The 20301-nt window shown below is 38.5% G+C and overlaps 1 pseudogene; it reads right to left on the minus strand.

The window, feature by feature from the left end:
• Window positions 1–16653: 16653 nt before the first annotated feature.
• On the minus strand, window positions 16654–19525 carry LOC118888322 (annotated as a pseudogene).
• Between the last annotated feature and the right edge of the window lie 776 nt (window positions 19526–20301).

A 20301-nucleotide genomic window follows, 5' to 3' on the forward strand; every position in this document is an offset into this window, starting at 1 on the left:
CCAATGCGATCTCTGCTGTCACGGAGATGCAGTCTGTTAGAGTGACACATGCTCATCAAACAAACACTCACTCGTTATTTTAGATTAAGATAAGTGTTAGCAAACTCATACTAGGAAGTAGTTGAGGATGAAATGAGGGAAACGGCACAGGAAGATTCTTCTACCATTTTCATCTTCAATATCCCAAGTACTGGACTGACCAAATGACTGGACTTTGGGAAACTGGATGGCAACAAATAGTATCCAGGTGCTTGCAGGTCATTAACAAGGCTTTACATACTATTGATCTTTTATTGGAGAATAAGAGGAATTCCTTCATAAGGAATGCCACCTTTGCATTTTAGTAAAAGCAGTAGATTAAATGTAAGTGAATATTTGTAGATGCCTCGTCTCCTCTTAAGGTCTTAAGTTCTTTACAAGCAGTACCATGTCCGTTCTGGCTCCCATTTTGCAATACAGTTCCTTGTACCATGTAGACACACAATGAATCATTGGTGGATTAAAATAAAAGAATACTGAATGACAGGAGAAGGGAAGAAATTTCGCCAGACTACTCTAAGCACAAGAAAACAGATCTGAGAATCATTGTGGACTTTTTAAGTTAATATCAAGGAGCTTTCTCTTGGGCTGGTGACAATATAAACAACATACTATTTTTATTGGAAGAGGTGTGTGTGTGTGTGCCTGTGTGTGTGTGTGTGTGTTTGTGCATACATGTGCTTAATAGACTATGAGTCTTTTTATTTTTCTGTAAAGCTGTCAGCTTTAAATTTTGCCAATCTTGGCAACAGTTCTTACACAGCTGTATCTGCTTCTTACTTGCAAGGTGTAAAGGAAAACAAAACCACAAAATTTTGTTTTGAAACTTAAATGGAAGAAGTGCTTATTACTGAGGTGTCTTTTTTTTAATGAATAAGAAGTTAAGCATGCTCATTCTACCAAAGCACAAACAATTTGAGTCACACTGTGGCCACGTTATGTATGGACATCAACATTTATATTGGGAGCAACAGCAACAACTCTACTAATTCTTTTTCATCTTTCCATGCTCACACTGTGATGTCCAAATCAGAGTTTGAAGAAAGGAGAGGGAAACCCGTCACTAAACAGAGGCTATTGCCTTTAAAGTTTGATGCAACTCTTCAGGAATTTGAGAGTATCACAGGCTAACTACTGACACACACCCACACACACATGCACACACGCACACATGGACACACACAGAAAATGGTCTAAGGGAGAATCTACATGAAGACAGGGTTCTTTCTGAGGTTTTTACCCCCAGTGTTATTGAGACATAACTGACATACATCACTGTATAAGTATAAGGTATACAGCATAATGGTTTGATTTACATACATCTTGAAATAATTACCACAATAAGTTTAGTTAACAGCCCTCATCTCATATAGATACAATAAAAAGAAAAAACAAAAACAAAAACAACTCTTTGTGAGACTGGAAGCAAGATGGCAGAGTAGAAGGACGTGCTCTCACTCCCTCTTGCGAGAACACCAGAATCACAACTAGCTGCTGGACAATCATCAACAGGAAGACACTGGAACTCACCAAAAAGGAAAACTCACATCCAAAGACAAAAGAGAAGCCACAATGAGATGGTAGGAGGGGCGCAATCACAGTAAAATCAAATCCCATAACTGCTGGGTGGGTGACTCACAGACTGGAGAACACTTATAGCACAGAAGTCCACCCGCTGGAGTGAAGGTTCTGAGCCCCACGCCAGGCTTCCCAACCTGGGGGTCCGGCAACAGGAGGAAGAATTCCTAGAGAATCAGACTTTGAAGGCTACTGGGAATTGATTGCAGGACTTTGACAGGACTGGGGGAAACAGAGACTCCACTCTTGGAGAGCACACACAAAGTAGTGTATACATCGGGACCCAGGGAAGGAGCAGTGACCCCAGGGGAGACTGAATCAGACCTACCTGCTAGTGTGGGAGGGTCTCCTGCAGAGGTGGGGAGTGTCTGTGGCTCAACATGGGGACAAGAACACTGGCAGTAGAAGTTCTGGGAAGTACTCCTTGGCATGAGCCTTCCCAGAGTCTGCCATTAGCCCCAACAAAGAGCTCAGGTAGGCTCCAGTATTAGGTTGCCTCCGGTCAAACAACCAACAGGGAGGGAACCCAGCCCCACACATCAGCAGTCAAGTGGATTAAAGTTTTACTGAGTTCTGCCCACCAGAGCAACAGTCAGCTCTACACACCACCAGTCCTTCCCATCAGGAAACTTGCATAAGCCTCATCCACCACAGGGCAGAAAGCAGAAGCAAGAAAAACTACAATCCTGCAGTCTGTGGGTCAAAAACCACATTCACAGAAAGATAGACAAGATGAAAAGGCAGAAGGCTATGTACCAGATGAAGGAACAAGAAAACCCTCCAGAAAAACAACTAAATGAAGTGAAGATATGCAACTTTCCAGAAAAAGAATTCAGAATAATGATAGTGAAGATGATCCAGGACCTCGGAAAAACAATGGATGCAAAGATTGAGAAGATGCAAGAAATGTTTAACAAAGACCTAGAAGAATTAAAGAACAAACAAGCAGAGATGAACAATGCAATAACTGAAATGAAAACTACACTAGAAGGAATCAATAGCAGAATAACTGAGGCAGAAGAACGGATAAGTGACCTGGAAGACAGAATGGTGGAAATAAGTGCTGTGGAACAGAATAAAGAAAAAAGAATGAAAAGAAATGAAGACAGCCTAAGAGATCTCTGGGACAACACTAAATGCAACAACATTCGCATTATAGGGCTCCCAGAAGGAGAAGAGAGAGAGAAAGGACCCAAAAAAATATTTGAAAAGATTATAGTCGAAAACTTTCCTAACATGGGAAAGGAAATAGCCACCCAAGTCCAGGAAGTGCAGAGAGTTCCATACAGGATAAACCCAAGGAGAAACACGCCGAGACACATAGTAATCAAATTGGCAAAAATTAAAGATAAAGAAAAATTATTAAAAGCAGCAAAGGAAAAATGACAAATAACATACTAAGGAACTCCCATAAGGTTAACAGCTGATTTCTCAGCAGAAACTCTACAAGGCAGAAGGGAGTGGCATGATATCCTTAAAGTGATGAAAGGAAAGAACCTACAACCAAGATTACTCTACCCGGCAAGGATCTCATTCAGATTCGATGGAGAAATCAAAAGCTTTACAGACAAGCAAAAGGTAAGTGAATTTAGCACCACCAAACCAGCTTTACAACAAATGCTAAAGGAACTTCTCTAAGTGGGAAACACAAGAGAAGAAAAAGACCTATAAAAACAAACCCAAAACAATTAAAAAAATGGTCATAAGGAACATACATATCGATAAATACCCTAAACATGAATGGATTAAATGCTACAACCAAAAGACAAAGGCCTGCTGAATGGATACAGAAACAAGACCCATATATATGCTGTCTACAAGAGACCCACTTCAGAGCTAGGGACACATTCAGACTGAAAATGAGGGGATGGAAAATGATATTCCATGCAAATGGAAATCAAAAGAAAGCTGGAGTAGCAATACTCATATCAGAAAAAATAGACTTTAAAATAAAGAATGTTACAAGATACAAGGAAGGACATTACATAATGACCAGGGGATCAATCCAAGAAGAAGATACAACAATTATAAATATATATGCACCCAACATAGGAGCACCACAATACATAAGGCAACAGCTAGCAGTTATAAAAGAGGAAATCGACAGTAACACAGTATTAGTGGGGGACTTTAACACCTCACTTACACCAATGTACAGATCCTAAATAAAAATAAATAAGGAAACAGAAGCTTTAAATGACACAATAGACCAGATAGATTTAATTGATATTTATAGGACGTTCCATCCAAAAACAGCAGAATACACTTTCTTCTCAAGTGCGCATGGAACGTTCTCCAGGATAGATCACATCTTGGGGCACAAATCAAGCCTCAGTAAATTTAAGAAAATTGAAATCATATCAAGCATCTTTTCTGACCACAATGCTATGAGATTAGAAATGAATTACAGGGAAAAAAAACGTAAAAAACACAAACACAAGGAGGCTAAACAATATGTTACTAAATAACCAAGAGATCACTGAAGAAATCAAAGAGGAAATCAAAAAATACCTACAGACAAATGACAATGAAAACACGACGATCCAAAACCTATGGGATGCAGCAAAAGCAGTTCTAAGAGGGAAGTTTATAGCTATACAAGCCTACCTCAAGAAACAAGAAAAATCTCGTATAAACAATCTAACCTTACCTAAAGGAACTAGAGAAAGAAGAACAAACAAAAGCCAAAGTTAGCAGAAGGAAAGAAATCATAAAGATCAGAGCAGAAACAAACGAAATAGAAACAAAGAAAACAATAGCAAAGATCAATAAAACTAAAAGCTGGTTCTTTGAGAAGATAAACAAAAATGATAAACCATTAGCCAGACTCATCAAGAAAAAGAGGGAGAGGACTCAAATCAATACAATTAGAAATGAAAAAGGAGAAGTTACAACAGACACCACAGAAATACAAAGCATCCTAAGAGACTACTACAAGCAACTCTATGCCATTAAAATGGACAAGCTCAAAGAAATGGACAAATTCTTAGAAAGGTGTAACCTTCCAAGACTGAACCAGGAAGAAATAGAAAATATGAACAGACCAATCACAAGCAATGAAATTGAAACTGTGATTAAAAATCTCCCAACAAACAAAAGTCCAGGACCACATGGCTTCACAGGTGAATTCTATCAAACATTTAGAGAAGAGCTAACACCCATCCTTCTCAAACTCTTCCAAAACTTTGTGGCTGAAGGAACACTCCGAAACTCATTCTATGAGGCCACCATCACCCTGATACCAAAACCAGACAAAGATATTACAAAAAAGAAAATTACAGACCAATATCACTGATGAGTATAGATGCAAAAATCCTCAACAAAATACTAGCAAACAGAATCCAACAACACATTAAAAGGATCATACACCATGACCAAGTGGGATTTATCCTAGGAATGCAAGGATTCTTCAATATACATAAATCGATCAATGTTATACACCTTATTAACAGATTGAAGAATAAAACCATATGATCATCTCAATAGATGCAGAAAATGCTTTTGACAAAATTCAACACCAATTTATGATAAAAACTCTCCAGAAAGTGGGTATAGAGGGAACCTACCTCAACATAATAAAGTCCATATACGACAAACCCATAGCAAACATCATTCTCAATGGTGAAAAACTGAAAGCATTTCCTCTAAGATCAGGAACAAAACAAGGATGTCCACTCTCGCCACTATTATTCAACATAGCTTTTGGAGTCCTAGCCACAGCAATCAGAGAAGAAGAAGAAATAAAAGGAATACAGTTTGGAAAAGAAGAAGTAAAACTGTCACTGTTTGCAGATGACATGCTACTATATATAGAGGTTCCTAAAGATGCCACCAGAAAACTACTAGAGCTAATCAATGAATTTGGTAAAGTTGCAGGATACAAAATTAATGCACAGAAATCTCTTGCATTCCTATACACTAATGATGAAAAATCTGAAAGAGAAATTATGAAAAACTGCCATTTACCATTGCAACAAAAAGAATAAAATACCTAGGAATAAACCTACCTAGGGAGACAAAAGACCTGTATGCAGAAAACTATAAGACACTGATGAAAGAAATTAAAGATGATCCCAACAGCTGGAGAGATATACCATGTTCTTGGATTCGAAGAATCAATACTGTGAAAATAACTATACTACCCAAAGCAATCTACAGATTCAATGCAATCCCTATCAAATTACCAATGGCATTTTTTACAGAACTAGAACAAAAAATCTTAAAATTTGTATGGAGACACAAAAGACCCCGAATAGCCAAAGCAGTCTTGAGGGAAAAAAATGGAGTGGGAGGAGTCAGACTCCCTGACTTCAGACTATACTACAAAGCTACAGTAATCAAGACAATATGGTACTGGCACAAAAACAGAAACAAAGATCAATGGAACAAGATAGAAAGCCCAGAGATAAACCCACGCACCTATGGTCAACTAATCTATGACAAAGGAGGCAAGGATATACAATGGAGAAAAGACAGTCTCTTCCATAAGTGGTGCTGGGAAAACTGGACAGCTACATGGAAAAGAATGAAATTAGAACACTCCCTAACACCATACACAAAAATAAACTCAAAATGGATTCGAGACCTAAATGTAAGACCGGACACTATAAAACTCTTAGAGGGAAACATAGGAAGAACATTCTGACATAAATCACAGCAAAATCTTTTTTGATCCACCTCCTAGAGTAATGGAAATAAAAACAAAAATAAACAAATGGGACCTAATGAAACTTCAAAGCTTTTGCACAGCAAAGAAGCCATAAACAAAACGAAAAGACAACCCTCAGAATGGGAGAAAATATTTGCAAACGAATCAACGGACAAAGGATTAATCTCCAAAATATATAAACAGCTCATGCAACTGAATATTAAAAAAACGAAGAACCCAATCCAAAAAATGGGTAGAAGATGTAAATAGAGAGTTCTCCAAAGAAGACATACAGATGGCCAAGAAGCACATGAAAAGCTGCTCAACATCACTAATTATTAGAGAAATGAAAATCAAAACAACAGTGAGGTATCACTTCACACCAGTTAGAATGGGCATCATCAGAAAATCTACAAACAACAAATGCTGGAGAGGGTGTGGAGAAAAGGGAACCCTCTTGCCCTGTTGGTAGGAATGTAAATTGATACAGCCACTATGGAGAACAGTATGGAGGTTCCTTAAAAAACTAAAAATAGAATTACCTTATGACCCAGCAATCCCACTACTGGGCATATACCCAGAGGAAACCATAATTCAAAAAGACACATGCACCCCAATGTTCATTGCGGCACTATTTGCAATAGCCAGGTCATGGAAGCAACCTAAATGTCCATCGACAGATCAGTGGATAAAGAAGATGTGGTACATATGTACAGTGGAATATTATTCAGCCATAAAAAGGAACGAGATTGGGTCATTTGTTGAGACGTGGATGGATCTAGAGACTGTCATACAGTAAAGTAAGTCAGAAAGAGAAAAACAAATATCGTATGTTAATGCGTATATGTGGAACCTAGAAAAATGGTACAGATGAACTGGTTTGCAAGGCAGAAATTGAGACACAGATGTAGAGAACAGACATATGGACATCAAGGGGGAAAAGTGGCGGGGGGTTGCGGGTGGTGGTGTTATGAATTGGGAGATTGGGATTGACATGTATACACTGATGTGTATAAAATTGATGACTAATAAGAACCTGCTGTATAAAAAAAAAATAAAATGAAATTCAAAAATTAAAAAAAAACTCTTTGTGATGAAAACACTAAGGATCTACTCTTTCAACAACTTTCCTATATATCATACAGCAGTGTTAACTATAGTTATCATGTTGCATTGAATATCACATCCCTAGTACTTATTTACTTATAACTGGAAGTTTGTACCTTTTGATTACCTTTTTCCAGTTCCTCTGGCTCCTACCCCCACCTCTGGTAACCACAAATTTGAATTCTTTTTCTATGAATTTGGTGTTTGTGTGTTGCATGTGTGTGTGTTTTAATTCCATATATTTTACAAGGGAGATCATACAGTATTTTTGTCTTTCTATGTCTGACTTATTTCACTGAGCATAATGCCCTCAAGGGCCATCTATGTTGTCACAAATGGTAGCACTTCCTCATTTTTATGGCTAAATAATATTCCATTATATATCTATATATCTATATGTATCACATTTTCTTTATCCATTCATCCATCAGTGGACATTTCATTTGTTTTCAGCGATTGTAAATAATGCTGCTATGAACAAGGGGGGTACAAATATGTTTTGAGTTAGTGTTTCTGTTTCCTATGGATATATTTCCAGAAGTGGAATTTCTGAATCATATGGTAGTTCTATTATTAATTTTGTGAGGAAATTTCATTGTTTTCTATACTGGCTATACCAGTTTACAATCTTACCAACTGCACAAGGGTTCTTTTTCGCCATATCCACACCAGCATTTGTTACCTCTTATCTTTTTCATGACGGCCATGGAGGCAGTTTTAGTATCAGTAGACAAGTGTCTCTTCCATTCAGTTATGATATCCCATTCACTGCACCAACCAAGAGAACGAGGTTGAGATTGATGATCATTCCCAGCATGGATCTTACTTTATCTCCCTCTGATATAAAGAAGGACTTTGCTGATAAAGAGAACAAACTAGTGGTTACAAGTGGGGTGGTGGTGGGGGGAGGACTTTGCAGGGAACCAGTTTGGAATTCTGAAATCCACTTTACTCTGACCCAGGAAAAACCAATTCTCCAAAATATGTTACAAATAGTTACCAAGCTGCCAGCGCATTTGCTGAGCTAGAGGTTTCCAGCTCCTCAACTTTATTTCCCAAATGCTCAAGAGGCATCCCTAGCACCACGGCACTCCTGTATGTGGCACAGCAGGCTAGTGCACGGTATAGGCAGCATATGGATCCTCCCGTTTTCCTCGCAGTTGAAGGGGTTTCAGGCAAAGTCAGAAGGAAAAGCATTTCTTATGCCAAATGGCCTTCCCTTTATTTTCCTTGGTAGCGATAAGAAATTCTAGGCAGATGTGTAGGGGAAAAGGCCATGCAAGCCCACACCTGCAACAGAAATGAAATTTCTCTGCTTTTCAGTGAATTGTACTCATTATAGAATAGACTCTGTTTGTGACCCTGATGGATTTTGAACTCTTATACAAAAGCAACAACAACAGTAAGCCCAAAGAATCTTCCTCAATTCATTGTAAAACCAGGCATAGGAATAAGCTTTACCAGTGAGAAATACAGTTACGTGTCTATGCTAAGGTGTTTCCACACAGCTTTGAAGCCTTTCACCATAAATCACATTCACAAGTTCCATCTCTGTCTGCAGCATGCATATGAAGTTGCTACACTACCGTTGGACTTGGAATAAATATCTGTTCTTGTGGAGGTTATCATAGTACACAGAGGTTATTCTGCCACCAACAGGAAAGCAAGCATGCTAAAAGCACATGAGCTGTCAAATTGGTGAACTTGCCATGACCTGGAACATCAGAAGTGCACTGACTGCAGTAAGAGAAAGAGCATTTCTAATTGTGTTTCTTTTCTATTACAGGCAACATTGCATAGCATTGGAAGAGTGGGACTACAGGAAACGATTTTGGAAATGAGACCAAATAATCTCTAATGTCTCTTTCAGCCTTAAAATTCTCTAGGCCAAGAAGAGCTATAAACGCAAAGGCTGTCTGTTGCTAGGGGTGTGATGTAGCCAGGTGGAGGGCAATAGAGAGAGGTGCTACTTGAGGAAAATTGGAGAGTGTGTTCCCCACCAAAAGTATTCATATCAAAACATAATGAAACATATATGTCCTGAACTAGTACGTATTACATTAGTTATCCTAATTGGTTCCCATCATATTCTGAAATAAAATTCCATTTTATCAATCAAAAAAACCCCATTAATGAAACAAAACAAAGCTCTCTGCTACCCCCCTCCAAAAACATAAGAAATCTCCAGGCAAAATGCAACCCTTAGACTAGCAATTTTCAATTCCCCTCTAAAATCTTACTCTATTTTTCTTTCAAAATTCTGATGAGACTTCAAAATGAAAAGCTCACTGCTTTATCAATGAGGACTATCTGCTTTTCTCATTTTTTTTCTTAGAAAGATAGCCATATATATATAAACTATGTATACCATATATTATTTTATAAAATATATATGTTATATGTTACAATGTATATTATATGTATACCAGGCTTACATTATATATTATAGTTACATAAATATTAAAATTTGCAAAACTCTTTCAAAGGTGCATTTGGAAATTTCTCATACTTATTTCTATGTAGTTATAGATTTTTCAGCTCTGTCAAGGCACTTGTTTTCAATGACTTTATTTTACTGGACTTTCTTTTATATATCATCATCATGGATCAGATGGATATGATGATTGTTCACCAAGAAACTCAGAAGAACAATTCGGGAGTGAGAGCTGAGGGAGGAAAGCAGAGTGCTAGGGATCACTAGAAGACAGTGGAAAGGGCAGTCTGTGGCAGCCACTGAGAGATTCCACTCTCTGGAAGGGAAGAGGATACAGATTTCAAGGAATTCAGTTTACTTCACCTGCCCTTTGGCCTTCTCTTTCCCTTTCTCCATGAGCTAGTTACTTCTTACCTGCAGCAAGAAGAGGAAGTCTCTGCAGGGAGTTCTCCAGGGTCTCACCATGGATCTTCCATTTCTTGTAATGCTTTTAAATTAAGGCAAGAATTTATTCTGCATGGTGCCTGAACTCCTCTCTTTACTCAAAGAGATGGTCTATTAAGAACAGTTTGGGCACAGTGGGAGGAAGTTGGACTGCGGCTCCCTAGGTTCACCATTAATGAATAAATTGAACGCTTCTGTTTGGGGTGAGTAAGACAGGGAGTATGTGGCATCTTTTGTTAGAAATACATTTAAATGAAAGATCTTTCAAATGACTGGATTTTGCTTCTTTGTGTGCACACTGAGTGCCAGGTGTTCCATAGACTCCTACATCCCTCCAGAGTAACATGCAATTGTGTGTGACTCCTGTACCTCTCTGCAGTCTCTTTCTGATGTATGCAGCCAAAGGGGGAGTTGGAGAAGCTGGTGACCAGCAAGGGAGACATAGTCACACTATCCAGACAAACAAGAAAGAGTGAGGGCCAAGGTCAATGACAGAGCACTTGCATTGCACTAGAAGTCACTTGTTAGGCCATGGAGGAACCTCTGCCTACAAGTTTCTTTTAAGGACTGAACAGAAGCATTGTGAATTTACACAGTATTTTATGCATGCTTTATCTTGCTGTCAGACAGCATTTTTTTTCAACATAAAAATTCAATCCTAAGTAGCTTCAAAACTCCAACCTCACAGCTCAAGTCCAGGTTTCATTATTTTTTTAAGAAGCAGTTTTATATATCACCAGTGTTAACGAAAATATTATGTTCAATTCTTAAGTCGAATTGTGGATTTGAAATATGAAGTTCTCAGACCCATATGCTCGTGTTCAAAACTGATGTCTTGGTAGCTGTGACTATTCAGGGCACGGAAATGTACGGAAGTAAATGTGTATTTGAATGTGCAGGTTATATTTTATCATTAGGGCTGATTATTTATAGAAGCAGAGAAAGCAGAGAGCTGTCAAAATGGTTTTAAATAAAACAAACAAGCCACTGCAAAAGGGTATGGTTTGCAGCAGGAATACTTGCCATAATCAGGATCCTTTATCTTTCGTAGGAAGAGCCAGGCGTGGTTGCCCCTGCAAGCAAAGCACTTTGGAGCAGCTGGACAAAATGCTGGAGAAGAGATGCAGATGGGCCTTTCCTCTCTGGAGAGTAAGATGGATCCCTTGGAGGTAGACTCAGCTGGTTCTGAAGCCTCCAATGACTAGCAGGCTCAGTTCTCCCAGTTAACTGCACAGTATTTTTCAGAAATCATATTTTCAGTAGCCTTGAATAATATTAACTCTCTAAAGTGCTGGAAAATAAAAGAGTCTGCTCCTAGAAAAGAGCAGTAAATGGTTTTTATGTCTAGATTAAACATATAACTAAGATTTTTTTTACGTAATGGTGATTTGTGCAGCAGACTTGTGCAGATTTGTGCAGTGTTCTGGTTACAAAGAATCTAGGTTCTGCCACTTCTTAGCCATGTGAATGTGTGTGGTGTCTTAATCACTGAGCCCTAGTTTCTTCGTCTGTAAAATGGTGATAATAAAGGCATCTTCATTTATTGTTGGTGAAATGCTCATTTACAAAGGACGAGGCTTTCCTCCATGTTTAGAGAAAATCTCCCCCATATATTTGTTGTCAGTGATACTATCCTGTTACTTATTATAGATCTTGTAAGGTGTTCTCAATAAAACTGTTCAATCCGCTAGGTAAGACACTGTTGGTGGGTCCAGGTTTAACTGCCGTATGTGTTTAGACACTGTGAACCACTGTGTTTCAGTCTTCACTTTCCCTCTGAGTTTTGCACTTGACAATCTGAAAACATCACAAAGTTTTTGTTGATCCGATTCTCTAATTTCCTGTTGACCGAAACTTCACTGGTTATATGTTCTTCTACAATCTAATCCCATGAGTGCCTGTTCTCTTTATTGCCAAAGACATTTTTTTTGCCTGATTGAATATTCTTTGAGCTTATTTTCAACCCATAATGCTGGCTATAATTATATATAAATTATTTTCATATTTGACAGAGACTACTAGCTGCCTAACTAATATCCATTTTCTCTTACTTAGTTAATAATAGAACTGAATTTTGTCATGGATAGCCTACGGGATGTGATAGGATGGGACTTCCAGGAGCTCTCCTTAAGAAAGAGATAGCATTTGGTATATGCATTCTTTTCCCTTCCCATCTCCTGCTTCTTGCCAGTAATGTAGATATGATGGCTGGAGCCCTAGAAGCCATAATGAACAATGAGGTGATCTTGAGCCAGTGCAAAAGATGAAGGATCATAATCATAAAAATTCATCCCTTGTGACCTAGGATTTGCCATTATCAGCTTTGAAGTGCCTACCTTCGAACATCTTTTATGTTAGAAAAAAATAATTTTTTAATCTTTTGTAAGCTCCTGTTTTTTAGGTCTCTGATGCTGTTTTTAGATGATACAGCCCACTTTGCTGAGCATGTGTTCTGTGAGCCCAGTCAACCTAGTAGTGGTTATATTGGTCCCATGCAGAAAAGATATTCTAAATATCACTGGATCCTTGTTGAAGATGGAGTTTACTTTTTCAGTGCAAATGCCACACTCCTTTCCCTAGAAACATTTTAATTCAAATGAAAAAATGCTCTGAATTTAGGCTTCATATTTATTGAGACAATTTCTCTAGACAACTGTCAGTTGATCAGGGTCAGAAATGGAAAGACTTTGTGTTATTATTCTACATTTTTATGACCCCAATGACACCACCATGAAACTTTAAAAAGCAGAAACTCAGGGATTGAAATGAACGTATAATCTTGAACTGAAGATTTATTCAAATAGAATGTAGTATAAATCTCAAAATTGAGATTAACAAAAGATCTCTTACCCTGTTAAGTGGTTGTCTATGTTTTGCCCCCCTCTGCCAGCGTTTTTCAAACTTTTAAACTTATCTTTTCTTTTTTTAACCTTTTTTATTTTGAAATAAATATAGATTCACTGGAAGTTGCAAAGATAGTACAGAGTAGTCCCATGTACTCTTTACCCAGTTTCCCCCAATGGTTACATCTTAAGTAATTGGCGTTCAAAATCAGAAAATTGACTTTGTTTAATATATGTATTAGTCAGGGTTTTCCAGAAAAATAGAACCACAATAAATCATATTTATTATGAGGCATGGGCTTATGTGCTTATGGAGGCTGATAAGTCCCATGATCTGCCATTGGCAAGCTGGAGACCCAGGAAAACCAGTGATGTAATTTAGTCTGAGTCCGAAGGCCTAAGAATCAGGGGAGCTGATGGTGTAAATCCCAGCCTGAGGGCCAGGAACTATAAGATGTCCCAGCTCAATTAATGAGGTAGGAAAAAGGGGGCAAATTCCACCTTCCTCTGCCTTTTGTTCTATTCAGGCCCTGTTCAGTAGATTGGATGACACTCATCCACACTGGGGAGGGCAGTCTACAATTGAAATGCTGATCTCATCCAAAACACCCTCACAGCCACACCCAGAAATAATGTTTAATCTGGGCACTCTGCGGCCAGCCAAGCTGACACATGAACCATCACAATGTATAGAGTTCTGTGTCAGTTTATGACATGTAGATTTGTGTAACCGGTACCACACTCAAGATACAAGATTGTCCCATCACCATAAAGATCTCCCTCATGCTGCTCCTTTATAGTGATACTTATCCCTCCTCCATATCATTTCTAACTCCTCAAAAGCAGTAATCTGCTTTTCAGCTCTATAATTTTGTCATTTTGAGAATATTGTATAAATGGAATCGCAAAGTATATGACCTTTCAAGATTGGCTCTTTTTTTCCCACACAGCATTATACCCTTTAGATTCATCCAGGCTACTGTGTGTATCAATAGTTTGTTCCTTCTTATGGCTGAGTAGTATTCCACGGTATGGATGTGCCACAGTTCATTTAACCATTCACACTTGAAGCGTATCTGTATTGCTTCTAGTTTTTGGCTAGCTATTACAAATAAAGATGCTATGAACGATGGTATACAGGTTTTTGTCCAGACATAAGTTTTCATTTCTCTGGGATAAATGTCCAGTAGTGCAATTGCTGGGATGGTAGTTGCATGTCTACTTTTTAAAGAAATTGCTGAACTATTTTCCAGAATGGATGTACCACTTTACATTCTCACCAGTGGTTTCTTGACCAACTGTTATTTTTTTTCTTGAGTCCTAAGTTTCCTAGTCAGTCTGCTTTCTTTTTCTCCACCTTTCAGAGTCTTCTTATGTTTATTTTACATGTAATTTCCAAGATTTACTAGTTGTATTTAGGAGGAAGAATAGGGAAAAATACATATCTTCTGTTTTTCCAGAAGAGGAAGTCTTCTCTGTTTTTTTCTTTTTTTTTTTTTGATGAACAAAAAAATCTCATACTCTCTTTCAATGTTATAGGAAATTTCAAAATAGATTAACTCATGGTTAAAAAATAAACAACAACACTGAGACAAATTTCTATTTTGTTTTCAAACAAATAAACCAAACTTCTTCCTTCACCATTCTTTCATCTGCTATTTATATATGTTCTCCCACTTCACTGAGACTCCTTGCCCCCATACATTTTCAAAGTTCTGACAGTTTTCATTTCTAATCCCTCTACTTTTATTTCCAGCCATATCTCCACTTCCTAGTTAGACTGTTCTTTTGATACTTGTGACCTATTATGAACCAATACATCAAAATCAGTGTCAGATTTTTGGCCTGTTTTTTTAGAACAAAGATGTTCAATTTCAGATAAGTTTGGATAAGCATCAGATAAGCATCCAAACTCTTAATCAATGCTTAGTTGAACCAGCCTTCAACAAGCTTTTGAGGCCTGCCCATCACAAGAGATTTGCTTATCAGTATTTGGCTTGATTTAAACTAACCTGTTCACCTTTTTGCTTTGTGAAAAAATGGATCAGTTTGGAATCATCAGGCTTGGAATGGGTGCATGGACCCATCAAATATACTTTGGGAGTATTTTAACACACAGTATTGTTAGCTGAATGTAATTATAAAGGACTGTTAGATGAGGTTCAATTTTAGCACAGATCTACATGAAGGAGACAAGATTGCTTTTTCCCCCTCTTCTTTAGGAAATGGATAAATTTGTATTTTCCCTGAAATTTATTTGTTTTTCCTGTGGAGGGTTTGAGATTATTATATTAATATTTAACTGCAGTGGAAAAATGAAACCTTTCATAAGTGTTGTTTTCATCATGAGATGTGTAATTATACCCACACACATCATTTATGCATATATTTTTGGTTGTTTTCGTGGTTAGTTGGTTTTAAAGTATAGCAAGGAAACAATACTACATTGGAGACAAACAGATAAAAGAGAATAGAAAGTCAATTTTCTAATGGCTAATTTATTAGATTTTGTTTAATCATTAAATTTATCCTCATTTTATAGACCAAAATATTTACTTAAAGTTTGCTGTATTTTTATGTATTTATTTTTATTGTAAATTTTTTGGTGAACTCCTTGGCATCATTTCTTATGGAGGGGGTGGGTATCAGGACTGCCAATATAAAGTGTCAAGAGGGAGCTTTCTCTTTGTGCTGCCACTTTCAACCATTTACATTTTGGTTTCTTTAGGTTGTGGGTTTTAAAAAAATTTTTGTTTTATTTAGTTTTTGTCTTGGAAGTTTAGATTTTTATTCTGACCATTTGTTAGTGTTTTCCTTAAAATAATGATAATAACTTAAAACAAACAACCAAAAAGCTAAAAAGTGTCTTTCTTTTTTTCTTTTCCTTTTCTTTTTCTTTTCCATCTCCTGTGGTCCATCAGTAGACAGAACTTCAGTTAGTTTTACGAAATGCAATATTTAGCACCCCCTTATCCCACTTTTTTTTAAGGAAAAAGATAAACTTTAATGACTTGAAGTTGAGAATGTGGATATAGCTTCATTCAGCCACACTCAGATTATATAGTATTCCTCACCTCCTTTTAGCCTGATTGTATACAGTGCTGGGTGACAAAGGTACACAAACCCAGGCTCCACCATTATCATCATCAGTAGCATAGGTTCAAGCTGCTTTTTATGATGAAGTACAATCTCTCCCCTCTGGAAAAACCAGTCATTCCACTCAGCACCACCTGAAATACCAAAAACCAAATTGTAGCATTCCTTGGGAAGAAATAACATCCATTTCTTCTCCTTCTCTTTGCCCTTCCCCTTTCCCCTCCTCTTTCCCCCTTCCTCCTCATCCCCCTCCTCCAATTAAGTAAACCCATTATGTCTCTCTTATCCAAAATGGCTCCTGGAGTAGACATTAGAATGGTTTTCTCTGAAGTCAGTGTTTACATAGCTAACCAACAGTCCTGCTGCTAATAGCTGCTCCTCCTGTGGTAGGATTTTCAATGTGGTGTGTTTTCAGCATCTGTGCACACCCCTTACTTCTAGGTTTTTCAAAAGACTGCAGATTTCTAGTGATGGTCTTGGGTTTCATCCCAATGGCTACAGATCGACCTTGATTCTTCAGTTTCCTCAGTTATTTTGCTGTCCATCGAACAGGGTTTTGTTTTGCTAGTTTTAAATCTCTGTTCCTTAGTTAACACTTCAAGAATCATCAGCCAACTGCTACTAATTTCAGTACATTCTTCCCAAATGTCGTAAATAAGTTCCTTATTGGCTCAGCAGCACCAGTACCTAATACTCTTTGGATGATTCTCAAGTCTAGCATTGTGGACAAAGAAAGATAAACTCTACTCTTGGTTGCATCAGCAGTACATCTGAGCATGCATCACCCTTAGATCCTTGTTCCTTTGATCCTTGACAACGACAGAATAGGCTTCCAAGCGGTCTTCCCTTAGCTCATTCAGATAATCCACCGTGTCACACTTTGATTTATTCACCTGAGATTGGTAGGTTTGCAGAAGTGTGCTCAATACTACCTCTAGGTATTTGTTAAACTCTCCACCAATAACAAAGGCAATATCATTAAACACTTACAGAATCTGTGGCTTCACAGACCTACGGACATTCTCATTTCCCAAGTTCTCTGTCAACAAACAGTAAGATACTGGATTTCAAGGTGTGACATAAGTCTTCCACGTATCTTACAGTCTGCAATAAAACCTTGCACTCAGTATAAGTTTTCAATAAAATATCCATACTCAGGAGAACTTAGAGGCCTTTATATACTTTAGGAATTTAGCAACCAACGTTTCCTCTGATGTGCTAACTGCTATCGGATCACCCTCTTGCATCCCCCATATCCAACTGTGCTTTGGAAAATCCTTAACAGGGAGACCGTCATCTCATCTTGATGCTGCAGTTTTCAGAGAACATTTTGAAGAGTTATGTGGAGTAAAGACTGAAGGTCATTGAATTGGATCTTATCAGAAGTGTTTTTTTTTTTTTAAAGTATTTGTTTATTTATTTATTTATGGATGTGTTGGGTCTTCGTTTCTGTGCGAGGGCTTTCTCCGGTTGTGGCAAGCGGGGGCCACTCTTCATCGCGGTGCACGGGCCTCTCACTATCGCGGCCTCTCTTGTTGTGGAGCACAGGCTCCAGACGCGCAGGCTCAGCAACTGTGGCTCACGGGCCTAGTTGCTCTGCGGCACGTGGGATCTTCCCAGACCAGGGCTCGAGCCCGTGTCCCCTGCATTGGCAGGCAGACTCTCAACTACTGCGCCACTAGGGAAGCCCCAGAAGTGTTTTTATATGTGACTGTATCTCTATTGATACACTTTTTGCAGTTAGAGTTGTCAGCGTCAATTTTTGAACTGAAGGGTAATAGTACTTGGTACTATTTTTCGCAATTTTCATCAAAGCTTCATATGAAGCACTTCTCAGGTTATTCTGGTGGCCATCAGGACTGTCTGTGATCTCTAGGAGATTCTGAAATATGAGGATAAGCAGTAAGTAGCTGTTTCTTCCTGATCATCACTTACAAACTTTCATAAACAGCTTCAGCTAGATTGGGAAAAACTCAGCACACATTTGATGCCATTCTGGGTTCAGTACTCAGGCTTTCTCTCAGACATTGTAACAAGGGAACCGAGCAAACATCACTTATGGCAGCTTCATGGAGCAACTTGCAAAATTTGCCCCCAGTCTGTATACTAATATACCAAACAATTTACACAGGGGTCTTCGATTAATTATATTAAGCTAGGCATTGCCTGTATAACTAGGATTTTGAGCTTATTGGATTTCTCTTCTTCCAAGATGGAGGCAAAAGTCATCACAAGGTTGTCAGGGTTCCAAGAACTAATCAGGGTTCTTGATCTGTTCTTTACAAGAGGGAAGGACAGGTGGGACAATGTCATCTTCACATCAGGTGGCCAGGAGAATCATCATTTTCATCATCTTTTGTTAGTGTCTGTGTGAGAATTGGAACCTCAATTGTAGTGTTTCCTTGGCATAGATCTTGCTGTGTGCCCTGGGACCTTCTTTGTTCTGCTGTCTCTTTAGCTTCAATGACCAAATCTATAGCTTCAATGACCAAATCTATTTTGTCATCACAGACATTGGACCAGAACTTTATTCCTTACAGGGCCATTTCATCAAAGTCACTGTGTTATTTCAACTGTGATCACAAAAAGAGCAGGGCTCATATGTGTCTCCACATATTGATAATACAGGGGCATTTTCTTCACCAGATTCTGTAATGTAGTCACTAATACCTTATTATCTTGATAACAGGCTGCTTCATAGACTATCTGGAAAAGAAATTGTCTTTCAGATTCTTTGTCAAAGCTTGCTTTGATGAACTCCAATACTCCAGGAGTGCCTTAGTAGCCACTAACTTCACATTACTATTAGGATCTTCCTTCCTCTTTCCCAGGATTATGGCAGTCAGAATCTCATTGGATGGAACTTGTAGCTACTCTGTTTGAATATCTTGGCAGATGTAACAAATTGCATCCAATGTCTACTCTTGCATGTGCTCTGTGCTGTTGGAGTTTGTGACATTGTCTACCAGCTGAAGAAGGAATCCTGACCACTGGTTTACTGGGTTCTCTATACAAACAATTTCAGCCATCGTTGTGAGGAAGAACTAAACTAGTAGGTTTCTGTGCCTAAAGTCTGCAAAATAGTTCTTGGCTTCTCGGTCAAACATTAACATCAATGGGAAGCCATTCTGCTGCTGTTGTGCCTTGATGTTTGGATCCTCAGAAGGCAAAGAGTTCTTGATCAGTAGACCAGCTGCAACCCTGCCAATCTGGCTGTTTCCTGAATTTTCTGGTGCTCTGGACAGTTCCAGAAGGACCTTTGGCAAGTTTCACCACCGCACACTCCAGGAACTTCTACATAGTTTCTAGTTCAAGCAGAGGTAGAGACACAGTTATCTCAATGCTGCAATCAGCTCCAAAGTAAAGGTGATGGCAGTTGCTTCTCTTCAGGCAATGCTTGCTTCTCAGGTGACAGCTCTGACTGGAGATAGGGGTTGGGAGTTGCGTGGCTCTGGAGGGTTTGAAGGGGGTCAGAGTCACCACAAGTTCGTTCATCTGTTCCTTCTTTATAATGCTCCATCATCTTTTCCTTTCCACTCCCTCCCTCCCACTTTCCTTCTTTGCTGTTAGCAATGGCAGCTGCTCCTCTGGTGGAGGTGGTGGAGAAAACTTAGAGGCAGTTCAGAACATGACTAGAGCTTGGTTGGCGAGGAGAGAAAGGAGAAAAGGAGGCAGGGAGTGAACAGAAGCCAAAAGGGAGGGAAAACTTTGCTACACTTTAGATTACAGAAACTGGAAGCTAAATCATAAACACCTAAGGTCATTAAAATGACATACTATTTGTGGGAGAGTGTGCATGTATATCAGTAATCAGTTCATTGTCTTGGCCAAGTGCTCAAATAGGTAATGATATCTTATACCCCCAATGATTTCCTTAAAAGAAGTTACATTATCAAAGAACTTACAACCTGCCATTCACCCGAAGTTTCTTCATCCCAGCCATTGTGAAAGAATTAAACTTTCATTATTGATTAAGTGCTTTGGGATTCAGACTAGTGACAGGAACTTTAAAAAACTGCTGTTTATATGGTACTAAAGGACCATACATTAGACTTTTCAGCCAAAATTGCACAAATGTACAACCCCACCATCAGCAGTGTCATCTGCAATAT

This window comes from Balaenoptera musculus, chromosome X (genome assembly GCF_009873245.2).
Source record: "Balaenoptera musculus isolate JJ_BM4_2016_0621 chromosome X, mBalMus1.pri.v3, whole genome shotgun sequence".
Taxonomy (NCBI): domain Eukaryota; kingdom Metazoa; phylum Chordata; class Mammalia; order Artiodactyla; family Balaenopteridae; genus Balaenoptera; species Balaenoptera musculus.